This window comes from Pipistrellus kuhlii, unplaced genomic scaffold (genome assembly GCF_014108245.1).
Source record: "Pipistrellus kuhlii isolate mPipKuh1 unplaced genomic scaffold, mPipKuh1.p scaffold_m20_p_2, whole genome shotgun sequence".
Lineage (NCBI taxonomy): Eukaryota > Metazoa > Chordata > Mammalia > Chiroptera > Vespertilionidae > Pipistrellus > Pipistrellus kuhlii.
Genome location: NW_023425515.1, coordinates 41,059,348 through 41,077,703, shown reverse-complemented (window position 1 = coordinate 41,077,703; position 18,356 = coordinate 41,059,348). Strand labels below are relative to the sequence as shown.

Here is an 18,356-nt window from a genome sequence, read left to right as displayed (position 1 = left end):
TATACCACAAGTGATCAAGAGATAATTATCTTATTAATGAATTGATTATAGAAAACACATCATTGGGGTAGTTTCTAAGATTTGACCACTTTTTTTCCCCCTGAATTCAGGGCATTGTGGTGTTATTCATGTGTTGTCAGACATCATCATTTCTGTTCTTATAGTTATGTCATTGGCATCTTTAATAAAAAGTATTACCCTATGTTTGTCAATTTTCCTTTCTTTACTTTGGTAGGCTCTTGGAGATGATGCTGAAGCTGAATCGCCTTGCCTAATATTTTAACTTTCAAGTCTCTGAGACTCACTACCTGGATTAATATCCTGAATAAGTATCAAGACCAATGTTAATTCCTGCTGAAGTCATTTCTTCTCCTGACATTTAAATACTGAGAGGTTAAGGCCAAATAATCTATTTCATCTACTCCCTCATACCATTGACCAGTAGCATGGCCTAACATATAGACCTAGGTTTCCCTTGGAAGAGAATGGTTTGAACACATGAGGTTGAAAGTGATCAGTATTGACAAACTCAAATCCTACAGGGATTGTGAAGAATTCGGTCATACATGCTCCATCACTTTTGTAAACAGATAGACTTTATTCTTTTCTAGAGAAAACTCATGCTACCCAAACCTAGTGTTTGTTTACCATGTGGGAATGTGGATCCATTATTACCAGATCTCATTTTCCTGGGGGGGAAAAATGAGATAACTGCTTTTTATAAGAAATTTCCTGAATGTTAAATATTTGCAACTATGAAACTATCTCAGTTTTGTTTTCACTGCAGGAAAAAAAAAAAATCTGTATGCTGTAGTCACCTGTGGCTGCTGGTCTGCAGCCCCTCGATTAAAGGAACTCTCAAGTTCAACCATGCCATTAGATTCTACATCTCTGAATAAAAGACCAACTACAAGTTCTAAAATGAGCAAAACCTCTTTAGAAGGATCCTAGAAGATCCTATATTGGTTGAATAAAATGAACACATCACCACTGCTTGTTCATATCCCAACATTATATCAAAGGGGAAGTTCCAAAATTTGACTGAAACAAATATTCCACAAGAAACAAGTTAGTAAGGAAAGATGCTTTTGTGGATAACACCCCTATTCCACAGAGTATAATATTTCCACTAGATGACAAGTAAAGGCCAAAGTGCCCCAAAATTTTTAATGGAAAGGAAGCTTAAAGGATAGTCAGTACAAGCCTTAAAATGACACAGTTAAGGCTTCTATCCAAGGATGCCTATACCATTTTCTCAATGCCATTAGCAGTAAAGGAATCAGAGACTTGCATTTGACCTACAGATCTAATGACCACTGGCTGTTGGCCTTGTTCACATTATGTCATCTTTCTGGACTTCATTTTCTCTGTTTAGAATAAGGTAATTGAATATGTGATTCCTGTAAGTACATTAGATCTAGACAGACACTAAGAATATTCAGAAGTCAGCCAAAGATTGTGTAGCATTTCAACCCATGGGATGCATATTAGTACTGTCATAACAAACTCAAACACACAGACACACAGACATACAGACACACACACACACACACACACACACACATAAACACACACAAAACATTTACTTCCACAACTAAGAATGACACAACTTTTTGAGAATGAAGGAAAAAATGATTGCTAAAATTATTACTTAAAAAATAAACTGCATAATAACTGAAGATGAGATTTTCTTGTTATATAGTAGAACAATACTATATAATGATAGCTGTCATAAGAGGGAAAATTGCCGGAGTCAATTTGAAGAGATTTAGGAGGTGTTTTGTACCCTCCTGTTGAGATTTGCTTTTCCACATATCACAGTACGACTGAAAAGCTAAATATTTCCTCAGGGCCTTTGTAATCTATGCCTCATAATGCAGCTGCTGACATTAGGAGAGTGTCATTCAGTCTAAATGAAAGTTATCTTACACAGAGAGCCAGAGCATGTTTCAGGCTCCATGGAGTAATCTTCCTGCATTTGCATATCACTTTTTAGCTTACAGGGCCCCTTTACATACATAGTCTCATTTGTTCTCTAAAAATAGCCCTATTTGATGGAGCCTATATATCATCATAAAATCTCAGATGAATTAAAAAATATCCCTCCCATCCTGCCTGCAAGGAAATAATACCTTATGTTTGTCATTTGACAGTTCAGGAAGCCCTTTTCCCTTCTTTTGGCTTTTTGAGATAAAGTATGACCTGTTGAATGGTATAGTAGAGAGAGAAGGAAGAATCAAACCTAATCTTGGCCTTAGCCTGCTAATCAAACTTGAAAAAAAATCACCCTAATTCACCAAGCGTCAGTTCAGTAAGCCACTGAATAGAGAAAATTATACCAATTGCACTGCTTTTAATATTTAAAAATCAACTTATAGATAAGTGTGTCAGGTGATTGAATAGGCTTAGAAATGCTGGTCTACAAATTTCATCAACCATGGGCAGTGAAGAAGAGTGGATGGTCCTATGGTCATGGAAAACTATAGGCCTACTTGGAACTGCAAGGAAATGGCAGAGGTGACAAGAAATGCAGGCTAAGAGACACGAGCAGTCAGTTTATAGAGAGAAATCTGATATCTTTGCAGAACTGGTAACAAGACATTTGGTCTTACCTGACTAGGTTGTAGCTGATCCTTAAGACTCTTCTTTCTCTTCTTGGACAAAGGGGATTTGACAACAGCCAGTGGCTGGTAGAGGTGTGGCTAGCAAAGATAAAGCCAAACAGGAGGGTGCCCTGGTTGCTATCACCCACTCAGAGTGAATCTCACCTCACTGAGTGGGTTGAGTATGAAGTGCTCAGTCACAAAGGGTCAATGAAAGGACTGAGGATATTTACAGGGTGGAACTTAACCTGTCAGAGACAAGGAACTGGGTTTGTAGGTGGGGCCTTTCTTGTTCTACAGTGACACACCTCTCTCTCCTGTCTTCTCCTTCAAGAAGTCCTGGATTTTTTTGGCCAGCTTCCTCTTTCATTAAAATATTTTGATGGGGTGAGGAGGATTAGCCTTCTGTCCATTCCTCCATGGAATGTGTGTGCCCCCAGTTAACTGTAAGAAAGTTTAAATCTGAAGCTTACAATTTTATTGTTAAAACTAGAGGCCCAGTGCACAAAATTTGTGCACTTGGTCGGGGGGGTGACCCTCAGCCTGGTCTGCACCCTCTCACAGTCCTGGATGCCTCGGGAGATGTCCACCTGCTGGGATTGGTCCTAAGCTGACAGTCAGACATCCCTTTCACAGTCTGAAGTCTCGCAGTCAGGGATGCCTTGCTCCTTACTTCCTGTTGGGAGCGGTGGTGGAAGAGGCTTCTTGCCACTGCTGCCATGGTGGTCTGCCATGAGCTTGACTTCTGACTGAGTGGTGCTCCCCCTGTGGGAGCTACTGACCTTCAGGGGGCAGCTCCTGTGTTGAGTGACCTTCAGGGGGCAGCTCCAATCATTCCACAGTCCAGTCAATTTACATGTTATAGTTTTATTATATAACATTCAAATTATTTGATGATGATTTGGCTTACTGGATATTTATGATTTTCAGCATAATCACTACTTTTGTATCAGGTATAGAGGACATGTAGGGTAGTATATCTCTGAGACAAACAGAAACACTACACATGTACTTGGAATCTCTGGGCAGTAGTCCTATTAGAGTACTTGACACATGCTATTGTTTTCCACTTAATTGTATAATATGTCTCACTATGCTTTGAGCCCTTTGAAGTTAATGGCTACATTGTATTTTCCCATAAACATGTAGTACGTACTAAATACATATATATTGAAATAATGATGATTAATTAATATCTACTTATTAATGAATCCTTATCTGCCATTTAATGTCTTTGCACCCTATGGCAAATCATATTTTGATGATTTTAAGCTGATATTTTAGTCATCTATAAATTGGGGGGTATCATCACTCTCTTAGGTATGTTGAATTTGAAAGGAAGCATTTGAGAATGAACTTAGAATAACACTTGGCATAGCAACATTTGCTATAAAATGTAATTGAATCTTAGTGAATTGATTTCAAAACCCAAATAAGATTTTTCTATATTGAGAGTCAGTATAAACTATGAAAATGCGTCCACCTGTCTTTTACTACCTCCACAATGTCTAGAACATAATCAGTTGATGCTTTCATTCAAGTGAGCAACTATCTGGGCCATTCTCAGTTTTCAAAATTGACAAGGATTTAACAAAATGAATAAGACATAGTCTCTAGTAGAGACTTTTGGAAGAAAGGAGAAGACAAAATATAAAGTGTTGGATATTTATGACTGAGTTTTTAAATGTTTCATCCCAAATTCTCTATTCTATTCAGCAGACTCTGGACAAATCAGATAGTATTTATGGGATGACAGAAGAAACTGAGGTGTACTTAGGAACTATTCTGGTTGGATTTCAGGTTGTTATTTTACTTCTTAAAAAAAAAAAAAAAATCTGACACCTCTCAAAAAAATCAAGTGCTCAGTTCCAGGCACAATGAGGTCATGAAGATATTTCACAGGAAATAAGGTTAAACTGATAAATTGGGTCAGGCCACCTAGAAAAGGTCCCAGTGAATAAATGGTTTGTTTACATGCCTCCACAATGTCTAGAATATAATCAGTTTATGCTTTCATTTCACAGTACTTAATTGAGCAACTACCTTGGCTATTCTCAGTTCTCAGAGTAGACAAGAAGAGAAAAATGAATTAGACACTGCTGCTGGCATCAGGAGTTCAGGAAGATGAAATTTGTAGAAAATTATGAATGCCAATTCTGGTTGGAGTGGTTAAGTTCATTGAGCATCACCCTTGTACCGGAAGGTCACCAGTTTGATTTCCAGTCAAGGCACCTACTTAGGTTGCAGGATCCATCACCAGTTGGGGCACATATGGAGGCAACCAATCAATGTATCACTTTCTCATCGATGTTTCTTTCTCCCTCTTCTTCCCTCTCTAACATCAATTTAAAAAAAAAAGGGGGGGGGAGCATGATGAGCACTAAAGATAGGATCAGAAAATGGTTGTGGGAATTTAGAGAATGAAGTAATCCAGAGAGGCCTTACAGTGAAAGAAAGAGGCAGCCTTAGATCTGGCCTGTTAAGAAGACCAGGCCATTTGACAAATGAAGATGTAAAATTACATATAAATGTTAACTGGGAAATGCACTGAGCCACTATTCCCTGTTATACCTCCTCCTTAATACAGACCCAAGCACGAAAAGGGAGTTTCACATAACTGGTATCTAGGTCACTCCACTTATGCACCACAAAACTACAGTGCAATTAGAAGTAATTGCGAGACAAATACTGTTCCCACTCAGCTCCAAGTGCCTTTATGATGGCTCAGGATGGGGGGGGGGGGGGAAAGGTGGGGGAGAGCTGAGAGATGCTGGATCCAAGCCTAGACTCTTAAGAGTGGGACCGATGGATGCATTGCTCTTTGAAGTGTGTTATTTTAAAGGGCAAGAGGCTCTGTGAAAAGACATCACATGTTCACGTAGCAGCTATCTCATTATCGCTGTATCTCCAGTGGCCGCTGAATGCTTCTTCCCACTCATGCTGTGCTCCTGTCATGCTGTACCCAGCAATAACTGGAGCAAAGAACAATGCATCCCAGAGAGGACCAGTGGTAGAATGAATGTCACACAAAAAACCTGGCCCTAGGACTTCGTATGCCACTCACTGGGATCTACAGCTAGTCTTTTCCAAACCTCAATTGCTTCTTCTGTGCAACGGGAATTATAATACAGAGTCCACCTACCTTCCTGGGCTACTGAGGGAGCAAATAAGATACTGGATGTGCTATGAGCTTTGTAAATGTTTTTTTTTTTTTGTTTGTTTGTTTTAATTTATTGATTTTTTACAGAGAGAAAGAGAGAGGGATAGAGAGTTAGAAACATCAGTGAGAGAGAATCATTGTTCAGCTGCCTCTTGCACATCCCCTACTGGGGATGTGCCCGCAACTAAGGTACATGCCCTTGACCGGAATCAAACCCGGGACCCTTCAGTCCGCAGGCCGATGCTCTATCCACTGAGCCAAACCGGTTTCGGCAGTAAATGTTAAGTATTAGCATGAATGTGCAACACTGTTCTGATGAGACCAATGCTAACACATGGGACTCACCTTCTGTTTATTATTTCCAATCATTTTGTAGCCTATGTATACATCTCCTGGTGAGTGATGTGCTCAACAGGTAAGGAACAAAAAATTGTGGAAAATTATTACATAGGAATCTCAAGATTATTTCTCTTGTCTTGTATCTTCTCTCTTTTCTTGTGACAGCCTTTGCAATATATTTCACTTTCTCTTCTATTTCAATCCTGCTGTCGCTAAGAGAGAATGGGGGTGGTACTTATTTGGATTAGAAAACTCTGTTTGAGACCTAGTTCTATCCTGACATTTTTCAGATAGGCACTGAGTAACACCCCAATGATCACAGAGCTGGCCCTCTCTCTGTCCTGAGCAGAACTGTATTCTTATCCATATGCCTAGGGCAGCAGATGGGGATGAGAAAGTGCCAGTAGGCACAGATCCTCACCAAGTCTGAACCAAAAGCATTTTCAACCCAGGTTGTCCCCCTAGAGCAGTGATTCTCAACGTTTTTAATGCTGAGACACTTTAATACAGTTCTTCATGTTGTGGTGACCCCCAACCATAAAATTATTTTCGTTGCTACTTCATAACTGAAACTTTGCTACTGTTAATGAATTGTAATATAAATATCTATATTTTCCGATGGTCTTAGGAGAACAGCTGCTCTATAGGTAGTGACCTACAGGTTGAGAACCACTAGCAGGGTCACCTACGACCATAGGAAAACACAGATATTTACATTATAATTCATTAACATTAGCAAAGTTACAGTTATGAAGTAGCAACAAAAATAATTTTATGGTTGGGGTCACCACAACATGAGGAACTGTATTAAAGGGTTATGGCATTAGAAAGGTTGAGAACCACTGCCCTAGAGGATCATGCAAAGAACTGGTAAGTAGACAATGCCTAATTAAGGGTAAATGGACACTGTCTATAACATCCCGACTCACCAGCTATTCCCCCTCCTCTGGAGTCTTTAAGTAAGAGGAACACAGTGATGATGAATAAATACTGACCACTGTTTGGAAGCAAATAGGAACCTATAGGCAATTATACTTATTGTGATTTGTTTTCTCCCTGATACATATCTGTCTACTCTCCTTAAATGTAGGTGCCATGTTTTAAACATTTTTTTTTTTTTAGGATCTAGCACAAAACAATGCTAATAGAGGTGCTCAAGAAATGTTGGATGGGTGGATGAATGAACACACACACAAATATATATGAACTATGCTGTCTCCCTTCACAGCTCCTCAGGCCTGGCCACTGGAGAGATGACAAGCAGGAGAAGAAGCAATTAGTTTCTCTGTGATTTTGACAGGGGACTAAATTCAGCCCAGAGCATCTTTCTTTTCTCTCTCTATTTACTCTGGACAATCTGTCCCTTATCAGATGAGCTCAAGGATGGTTGGAAATATGCGTATTTTATTTGAAAATATCTTCTTCGTGCAGTTTTGTTTTGCTGTAGAGACATTTGTCTGCTTTGCTGTATGTTGTATATCAGATTGGACTCCGACAAACTGCTTTGGCTTTCTAAACTGTTTTGTTTTCTCCATTCAATTATAATTTATCTCATTTCCATTCCTGCATTTTACTCTTATTCCCAAGTTCCAATTTAATCCACAATGACAGAGAACAATTTCATTGTCACTTAGCTTCACTGAGGGCTAGCAAAGGCATGGCAGTTAGAAGGCCTGATATTTAATCCTCATCTGACACTAAGAAACTGTGTGATGGTCTGCTGATCACCTTTTCCTACCCTGGTCTGCTTCTCCTTTGCAAAATAGAGTCTGCTTTTTACTACCACCAAATCTAAGTGCAATATCTTCAAACTGTTTGGGCACCAAGCTTCAATAACACATGCACCATTTTTCACATTCAGTGATTCTGAGAAGAATTTTCATCATTTCTGCCTTTGGTTAGAAGCAATGGTCTGGTATCCATTGGCCAAGGGAAGCCCCGCCTCACTCTCCATACCAGATTCCCTAATGCACCCCCACCAGGCTGGCTTTATGGGTGTGCAATGTGTGCAGTGACACAGGACCCTAGATACTGAAAGGCTCCGTGCTTTGTTTGGCTTTGTTGTTACTGTCTTGATAGTCTTAATAATTATTATTAAGCAACAAATGAAGGGCTGGCCCTTGGCAGAGCCTTGTCATGCAACACCCTTCCTTATAAAACCAAAGAAAGGGCAAGGTGAGAGAATACGAAATTTGACACAGCCCCACCCCTATCAGCCTCCCCCATCTTGGATCGATTAGAGGCCTGACTCACATCTAGGGTGTGGCTCATTCCTGCTAAGAACTGGGCGTGTCCTTGCTCTTAAGCTGAGGAGAAAATGTGGGTTGCCCTGGAGTGGATGTGGAAACCATGCAGTCACCACCCCACATCACAGAGCTGGACAGGTTCTTCAAGCAGACCTCAAGCAGATCACAGTGCATCTTCCTTAGTCAAGCCACTTCTCCAGATAGAGAATGGCCTAATCCAAGTTCCCAGTGAGCCAGTTTCCCATGCTCCTGTTGGCATGAATTCTCTTTCCCTTTTTATATATTTGGGATCCACAAAGGAAGGACCTACAAGTAGCATAGTCCCACATCCAGTGCCATAACCAGTGCCAAGACAAGCTTTTGAAACATTAAAACCTCAAGCAAATATGAAGAGTATTGGTTAGGATGAAAGGTATTACCCATCTGGTAGGTTTGGGGACTTACTTCTAAGCCCTCATTCACTAACTCTCAGGGTGTAGTTGGACAAGTAGACATCTGGGGAAGCTTTCCTCTTTGGCCTTTGGTTTCCTCGTTAACCAAGTGAAGTAGTTTGGATGTCCTTTCCAGAGCTGGCATTTTGTGCTTCTAGTACCAAACTGTTATTGTCTTCAGTCAGCGTCATGACTAAAACACTGATTTTTAGGGTAAAATTATATTTTAGAACCTAAGCTGTCATGACAAAATAATGAATGAAAGAAAATAATTCAACTAATTCTTAGTTCTAAATAGGAGGTGACCAAAGAGGAAGCTACTATGGAATTTTTCTCATGACAGGTAGATAAGATTATAACTCTGAGGAGCCAGAAACACAGCAGGGTGGGTATGTCCTAGGTATCCAAGAAGGGGCACTAGAACAATGCGTTTCTAAGGACTCAATTTAGCCTGAACCCCACCCTCAAGCACAGTCATTTGAAGTCATTTTGCTTTGTTGGGATGAGTGAAGCAGGGGATACTGGACTGAAGGGGAAGGTCATATTACTGAGGGTCTAAAAAAACTAAGCCATGAAGTTTATACTTCATTTTCAGCTTTATTTTATGCTGAGGACTGTGCTTGGTGATTCAGTTTTGACATCCCATGAATTCCTGTGTGCTGTAATCAGATTGCAGACAGACAGCCTCAGAATGTTGCCCAGAACACATGGAAAGGAGTAAGAGCATTATTTTTTTTTTTGTCTGTCTTGCTTCTTAACCCAGCCACACTTCTGCCTTTGCTATTGCAACATAAGGAATTTTGCATATCACTAGCACTCTGGGACCCTCTGAACCAAAGCCCTTCCTATAGTTTGGGCTTTGTGACTCCAGTTTTAGCCTGAGCTTTATGCCAGGGCATCCTTTGGTGCAGTGTCCAGAAAAGACAGCCTAAAGATAGTATTTGATGTGTGGGCACTTGCTGAGCCACCAGCCAGAGAACCTCTTGTTTAAAATTCATATTCTCAGGCCCCATTGTTTTTTTGTTTTTGTTTTTTAAATATAATTTTATTAAATTCAGAGAGAAAGAGAGAGGGGGAGAGAGAAAGCAACATCAATGATGGGAAAGAAATCATTAATCGGCTACCTCCTGCATGCCCCACCCTGGGGATGGAGCCCAAAACCTGGCACCAGGCCCCATTCTTTACTTACTAGGTTACAATCTCTGGGTGAAGTTCAGGAATTTCCAAGAAGTCCTTCCAGATGACTTTTATAAACATAAAAGTTTGAAAACTGGGGTGTCAAACTTTCTCAATCTACTGTCAATATGGAAGAGGCTGTATAAAACCCAGGGGCAGGAGCTTGTTGGATGAGTCAGCTAGGCCACAGGGAAGTAGTGGTAAAACCTGTATGTCTGGAACACTGAATGGCAGACTGAGTGGAGTGTGTGATAAAGTTAGAAGACATAATTTGCACATATATGACCCTTTTATTGCTACCTTGCTTCTGATTGTAGGATATGAGAGTTCCTAGGTTAACTCTGAGTTTTAATAGTTTCCGTCCCAAAAGCCAAGAACTGTATCCCTGTATTCCCACTGATTTACATATGCATAAGCAAGATACTCACTTAACAACAATGGTGGAGAGGGGGGAAATATGCACAGGGGCAAGGGCACACAAAAGAGAAAGCATTAAGGTTTTTATGAAGAGAGGGGGTTGGCAAAGACCATCCTCACTCCCAGGGAGATCCCATGTCATGTGAAAGACAAGCCCCACTCCCTAGAGCAGGAGTGGGAAACATTCGGCCTGAGGGCCACAAATAAGGACCTCAAATTCATTTCCTCTGGCCCTGCCAATGTATTAGGGGTGAATTAATTAAACGTTCAACCAAATATAGCAGGCTGATTTTTAAGTTGATAATTTTATATGGCCTGCAAATTATGTTATAAATATACAAATAGCCCTTGGCAGAGAAAAGGTTCCCCATCCCTGCCCTAGAGTTTTTGTAAAGCACATTTGGGACCCCAGGTGATATGGGAACTGCACAGGGAACCTGCCACACAACATGCCATATCCGTTTTCAGAGGGTGTCAACACCTTCCTTCCGACACCTGCTGTTGCGAAATATCACAACCTGATTTTTTCTCCAGCCTCCTGTCTTGAAGATGATGATTAAACATGCATGGAATGCTGTGATGCCAACATACTTTGTGAAATTTCAGATACCTTTTTTTTTTTTTTAAAGAGCTTTTTCTTTTCTTTCTGATTATCCCAATTTTAAAGAGAGGTAAAAAAGTGACAAATGCCAGTGACTCAAAAAGTAGAAACTGAACAAAAAGCTAGCATCCTGTTTACACAATTGTGCCTAAAGCCCAAAGTGGCCCACATGTTTAGAAGAGAAAAGCACAGAATTTAGAAAACGTTCTAAATGCTGTTATTTACATAGCAAAATAACTTTTCATTTTATAGCAATGTCCATTTGAATAGCAGTCTCTAACTCTGGTGAAATGCAAGTAAGTATATGTAGGTAGATAGGGTTTACTTATTTATTATGCTAGAAGAAATTCACTTTATTTGAAAAAAAAGTATTTTTAGAAATACTTAGAATCACAGACTATTAACTAAGAATTAATAGTCTCTTCTTACCCAGTTGTTTTCAGAATGAGCTTTAGGGAGCCCTGCGGCTCCCACAGAGATGCCTGAGGGGTTACCATGTGAGACAGGCTGAGTCCAAGAGAATATAGTGAACAGGCAGTTACCCCAATTCAACCAGAACAACTCTCCTGCTACCTGGGGACATATTAGAGGTTCCCATAATATTTCATTTGTAAGAAGTTGGTAAGGGGATGTCCCACTAGAACACACAGAAGTCTGTTTCCTTAATTTTACATTGTAGAGGGAAAAACAAACAAACAAACAAAACCACAAGACACAGGGAAGAGTAACTCTCCCAAAGTCATGTAATGCGTTTTATCTTGAATCCAGTATTTAGTTTTTCATTGACCTTGGTGCCTCATGGAACTCTCATAATTATATTAAAGAGTCTTGTTTATCTCCTAGAAATGTTATGGCTTGAGCCTAGAACTGGTAAATCATGAAAATAACCAGGACAACTGTCTATGAAATAATCATAAACTGAGGGTAAAATGCCAACCTTTGTGCTTCATGAACATGTCTGACATTCTCAAAGGTCTCCAGATTCACTGAAAAATGTCATTGTTGATCACAGCTTTGTCTTGAATCATTATACAGTTAAGTTGTGCTAACACATTCTAAAATTGTATTTAAAATACCAACTAAAGCAAGGTGTCATCAATCTGAATCAATGTTTCAGTGAGAAGTAGTCATTTGGAGGAAAAAGGATCCATAAGAAGGCTATGCTTGATAAATTTGTGTTTTTATACTTATTTTTTCCAAGTTATCTATGAAATCCTTACTTTGTGCCAGGAGGTGTTGTAAAGTGCCATACAAATATCAATTATTTAATACCCAAACAACCATGTGGGGAAGGTACTATATATTATTACCATTTTATAGGTAGGAAAACAGCACAAGGAGACTAAATAACTTGATGACTATCACAAAGCTATTTTGTGTAATAAATTTCAAAGACACTATCCTATTGATAGATCATATTCAACATAAAGGGTGTAGAATCACTATCAGGATTATTTCACCAAATTCCTCTAAAATTGCTGCAAGACCTCCAGGAAGGAAAACCAGTTAGAAACTGTGCCATTAATTTTATTATTAACAATCTGGTAACATTATGTAATGTTATCTAGTATTAGAGGCCAGGTGCACAAAATCCATGCACAGGTAGGGATTCTAGGCCTGTCCAGCGATCAGGACCAATCTGGACATTCCTTCCCCTGGCTGCTGGCTGCTGGCCAGGGCCAGGGCCTTTCTTTGTTCCGCACTGTCCCCTGGTAGTTAATGCATGTCATAGTGAGCAGTTGAACTCCTGGTCAGTCAAACTCCAGAGGGGACAATTTGCACATTAGCCTTTTATTATATTGGAATAGAGGCCGGGTACACAAAATTTGTGCACGGGGGATAGGAGGATGGCAGGGGTCCCTCAGCCTGGCCTGCACCCTCTCACAAGCCAGGACCCCTTGCTCCTAAATGTCCATATGCTCACTTCTAACCGCCTACTTGCTCACTCCTTATCGCCTGTCTGCTCACTACTAACTGCCAGCCTATTCACTCCTTACCACTTGGCTCACCACTCCTTAGCAGTGCCATGGAGTCAGTAGAGGCTCCTGCCACCACCGCTGTGCTTGCCAGCCATGAGCCCGACTTCTGGCTGAGTGGTGCTTCCACTGAGGGAGCACACTGACCACCAAGGGGCAGTTCCTGCACTGAGCATCTGCCCCCTGTTGGTCAGTGTGTGTCATTATGACCACTTGTTCTGTTGTTCCATCATAATGGTCACTTAGGCATATATACAGTCCTGGATCACAAAATATGTACATGGGTAGGATTAGAAGGCCTGGCTGGCAATCAGGGTCAATCTGTGGGGAGACCGGCAGGGCAATTGGGTGGCCTCCACTAGCAACCACCTTGTTTGGCCTGGGGCCTGAGGGCTGAGGGCAGCTTCTGCATTGAGTGTCTGCCCTCTGGTGTTCAGTGTGGTCATAGTGACTGGTCATTCCACTGATCATTCCACCATTTGTTTGATTTGCATATTAAGTTTTTATTATATAAGATTATTGCTTTGTACTCTGCCAACACTGTATTAACACTTTACATACATGACAATTCTATTAGAGAGAGACTGTCATTAGACACATTTTGTAGATGAGAGAGGAGATTCTGAGAAGTAACAGAATATGTTGAAAATCATGGTAATCTAAAGGGTGGAGTGTACCTCAGTTCTTTGGAGTGTTGTCCCATGCACCAAAAGTTTGCAGGTTCAATTTTTCTTAGAGCACATACCCAGGTTTCAAGTTTGATCCCTGTCAGAGCTCATACAGGAGGCAACTGACTGAGGTTTCTCTCTCACATAAATCTCTCTCTCTCTCTCCCTCTCCCTTTTTCCTTCAACTTCCTCTAAAATCAATAAAAACACATCCTTGGGTGAGGATTTTTTAAAAAGAATCTTGTGCAAAGGCTGGAGTTGGCAGTCAAAAAAACAAAAACAACAACAAAAAAAACACCCATGCATATTATTTAATTGACAGAAGTCTTTAATCACTCTTACAAATTTGTTTGTTTTGCCACAATGTTTTACCATTTTTAACAAGATGCTAAAAACTAATAATTGAGAGATTTCAATGAAAAATATAGAGTTTGTTTTTTTTCCTTCTTTACATGAAGCATGCACTTTTCAAGGTGCCAGAGTTCCCACCTCTCCCCATCATTTCACACTCAGCCACATCATGGGTTTATGTTACTAGGCTGGCTCCTTAAAGTACTTGAGATGTTGAGCAGGATATATTCCATTAGTATCTTGCAACAGCAAGTGATCCTGGCAGTAGGCTGAGAGTTTTTCAACTCTGAGAAATTCGTGGATACCTTTTACATGAAAAAATAGTTTAATGAACCTCTGAAATAGGTAAAAAATCTCTGAGATTTTGCAGAGACCTACTCAAGAATCATTAAGTTAAAATTTAATTGTTGTAACATATGAATATTTTTAACTACAATTTATCATTGCTTATACAAAAAATGTGATTTCAACTGGTAATTTTTATTGACATTGAAATAAAAACAAAATTAAAAACTTAAATAACATGATGCTTTCAAGGTTCATCCAGTTGTAGCATGTATCAGTACATCAATTCTTTTTATGGCCAAATAATATTCCATTATATGGCTCCATTACATGTTGTTTATTCATTCATCTGTGGTTGCCATGGGCTAGGGAAGGGAAGAGTGGAGAGTGACTGCTTACCAGTTACAGGGGTTTTTTTTTTGGAGGTGATGAAAAGGTTCTGGAACTATAGAGTGGTGATGATTGCTCAACATGTGAATGTATTATACTTAGTAGTTAAAATGGTATTTTTATGTTACATGTATTTACCACAATAAAAAAATACTTAATAGCACACAAACCTTCTAAGAAACTAGACTTCAGAGAAACAGTAATCAAAGGAAACTCATTTAGACTGTTAGACAGCTTTACAATACTCTGATCCCTTTACAAATGGAAACCAGCATCCCTGATATAAGCTTTGGAATCTTGCTATGATGTTTCCTTTAAAATAATCTCCCCCAAATTTCCTACATTTATCTAATGCTCAGAGAAGCCTACAATAGTATGTTTTCAAATTATTTTTGAGACTTTCCTACTTTTGTGTTCTTATATTTCTCTCGACTTAGAACTTGGAATGCTGCCCTCCTCTCCCATATCAGCCACCAAAGACCCAGCCCATGCCATCATCTGTTCATTGAAGAGCCAGATGTAAACATCAGTTAACTTGTAGTATATTCCTTGTCATATTACTAACCCTCATGCTCAAAAAAAGTTCACAAAGTTTCTTTATAGCAAATCAAACTGAGTATAAAATCATCCCATCATTAAAAACTCTGAACAATAATGCCTCACCCATATTCTTCATTATTCCCTTCACAGTTAAAGTAAATATCTACATTCCCTGACCTGTCTCATACTCTTCTACATCCATGACTTTTCTCAGGATGTTTCCTCTGCCTGGAGTCCCTCCCTTTCACATCCACCTTGAAAGTCTTCACATCCCGAGACTCTATTCCAAACTTACCTTCCCTATGGAGCTTCTTCCAATTGTTACCATCCTTCCACTGTTCAAGTGATACCTGTCTTGGTTTTGTCTCTTTACATCCTTTAGCCTCTTTTATAGTACATACAGTATTTGTCTGATAATATCAATCTTTCTAGACTGTGCCATTCCCTGACTAATCTGTTAAGTCTTTGAGAACAAGAATTGTCACATTAATCACTGCACATCTTATTGTTCCTGGCATTTAACTGGCACTCAATTAATATTTACCCATGGCAAAAAAATGGTATAAAATAAGTCTATAAAAGGTGACAAAATAGACAAAGCAGCTAGGTACAATCATTTCATTTAGACCTGGTGCCAGGCTTTTGGGTCTAGAGCATGGAATATTGTGTATATTCATGGCATCTGGAAAAAAAGAAGTATTTGGTGAGGGCAGTAGGCAGATGTGGATAAGAAAAACAACAGGAAGAATGTACTATTTATTAAGCTTTGGGGCAGGGCAAACATTCTGTTAGGCACTTAATATATTTGTGTCATTTGGCTCTCACAATATCCCTCCACTTAATGGCCAAAGCAATTGAGAAGAAACAAGAATGAATAACTTTGGCAAAGTTGCACAGGTAGACTGATTCTAAAGGCTATGCACACGGCTTCTATAACAAGAAAAGTGAGATATATTGGCAAACATATTGCTATGAGAGAATTGAGGGAGGTCAAAGCCATTTTCTCGATCCCTACCCCATGATGATTTACACTAAATCACTTCAGCAGTTATGTGTAAATAAAGGCCCAATGCATGAAATCCATGCAAGAGTAAGCCTTCCGTCCCCCTGAGGCTGGCACCGGCTTCCCTCTGGAACTTGGGACCTGGGCTTCCCTTATAGCCCCAGCTTTGTCAGAAGGTCTTTTGGAAGGACATCTGGTCTAGTTAGCATATTAAGATTTTATTATTATAGATGTTAAGCAATAATGATAAGAACTAAGCCCTGGTTGGATAGTTCAGAGGGCACATATAAGGATCAATTAAGTCAGGCGTCCTCAAACTTTTTAAAGTGGGGGCCAGATCACGGTCCCTCAGAGAGCTGGAGGGCCGGACTATATGAACTAATTCCTACTGTAACACCTCGGCTGCGCTCACTGCCCAAAAAATCTGGAGGGCCGGATCAGACTCCTCTGCGGGCCGCATGTGGCCCGCGGGCCGTAGTTTGAAGACCCCTGAATTAAGTGAATGCATAAATAAGTGGAAAAATAAAAATCTCTCTCTCTCTCTCTCTCTCTCTCTCTCTCTCTCTCTCTCTCTCTCTCTCTCTCTCTCTCTCCATCTCTCTCTCTTTCCCTCCCTACTACTCTCTTAACTAAATAACATTTTAAATTATATCTTTCTCTTTCAAAATAAATAAATAAAATAAATAAATAAATAAATAAATATTAGCTTTCTACATATACCAGTTATTATTAATTACTTTACACACATTGCCCCAAATTCTACCAATCATCTCATGAGGTGAGCATTACAAATCTCATGACAGGGAATGAAAATGAAGTTGAGTGATTGTCCAAGTTTATACCACAGTGCAAAGCCAAAATCCAACCTAAATATCTGTTGAGGTGCCCTTTCAATTATACCACACTGGCTCTTCTCCACAGATCCTAGCCATGAGTGGTATATTTAAATGAGTCTCAAAAATGCCTCACCTTGAAAGAAAGAACTGCCTTTGAAGAGCATGATAAGAATTTTCCATTTGGTTATCTAAAATTTCATTCCCCAGAGAATGTACTTGGTAACAGTTCTGGCAGGTGAAGAGTGCGTGGCAGCACCAGCATCCCAACATTTCTCCTGAGTATTACCTTTCACTAGAGTTCTATTATGACTTCTGTTGCCATCACTCAGCTATATATTTGTCTCCCAGGGCTGAGGAGTAAGGGAGAATAAGAGAGAAGTGCTTTGTTTCTTTTTTTCTCCATTTAAAGTTAACATAATGGTACTTTTTGTTTTCCTTAGCACAACTGAGACAGGCAGGCATATTCAAGATGAAATTTACCAAACACTGAGAAAAAAATCTAAAAGAAAATAACATGACCCCAAGAATTTTATTTAGAGAAGGGAATTCCTGAGCACCAAATTCTATCACATTTCTGCAGTCAGATGTTATCTTAAACAATTTACAATTACCTTGCAGGGGGTCATCTTGACTCCAATGTGGGATCATCTTTCCACCACAAAAAAGATATCACCCAGTCAGATCACCAGAGTCATCTTGCAGACTGCCTGGGTTCCTTCCTCTCAATTACACTTTACTTTCAGAAAATTCAACTCATAGGTCATTTGCCAAGAGTTGCTAACTAACATTCATAAGTCCCAGTGAGCTCTGCAGCCCATCTCAGCTCAGGTTCACAACTCTGCCCATTCAGTTGACCCCCCACAACCATCCATCCTTCATCCACCAAAAGGTATTCCTTTGGAGTTTGAACTTTAGTATTTTTTTTTTAAATATATTTTATTGATTTTGTACAGAGAGGAAGGGATAGAGATAGAGAGTTAGAAACATCGATGAGAGAGAGTCATCGATCAGTTGCCTCTTGCACACCCCCTACTGGGGATATGCCCGCAACCAAGGTACATGCCCTTGACTGGAATCGAACCCGGGTCCCTTCAGTCCCCAAGCCGACACTCTATCCATTGAGCTAAACCGGTCCCGGCAGGAGTTTGAACTTTAGTATTAATTATGACACTAAACGTAGAGAGGCAATCCCTGAGAAGGCCACATTCTATATTCTTCTAGGAGGACAGGAAACCTTTGCAGCTCATGAAAACAACAGTAAAACACTCTTTCAAATATCACCTGCCCTTAAGAGAACATGTGGGTATGAGTAGGCAGGACCAGAGTAAAATAGA

General features: G+C 39.8%; 1 protein-coding gene across 1 annotated transcript in view; it reads right to left on the bottom strand.

Moving 5' to 3' along the window:
- Positions 1 to 2,854, bottom strand: part of TPRG1 (tumor protein p63 regulated 1) — a 124,198-nt gene extending 121,344 nt beyond the window's left edge. The window contains exon 1 of the mRNA XM_036446694.1: positions 2,613 to 2,854. The gene's annotated coding sequence lies outside the window, so the exon portion shown is untranslated. The remainder of the gene's footprint in view (positions 1 to 2,612) is intronic.
- Between the last annotated feature and the right edge of the window lie 15,502 nt (positions 2,855 to 18,356).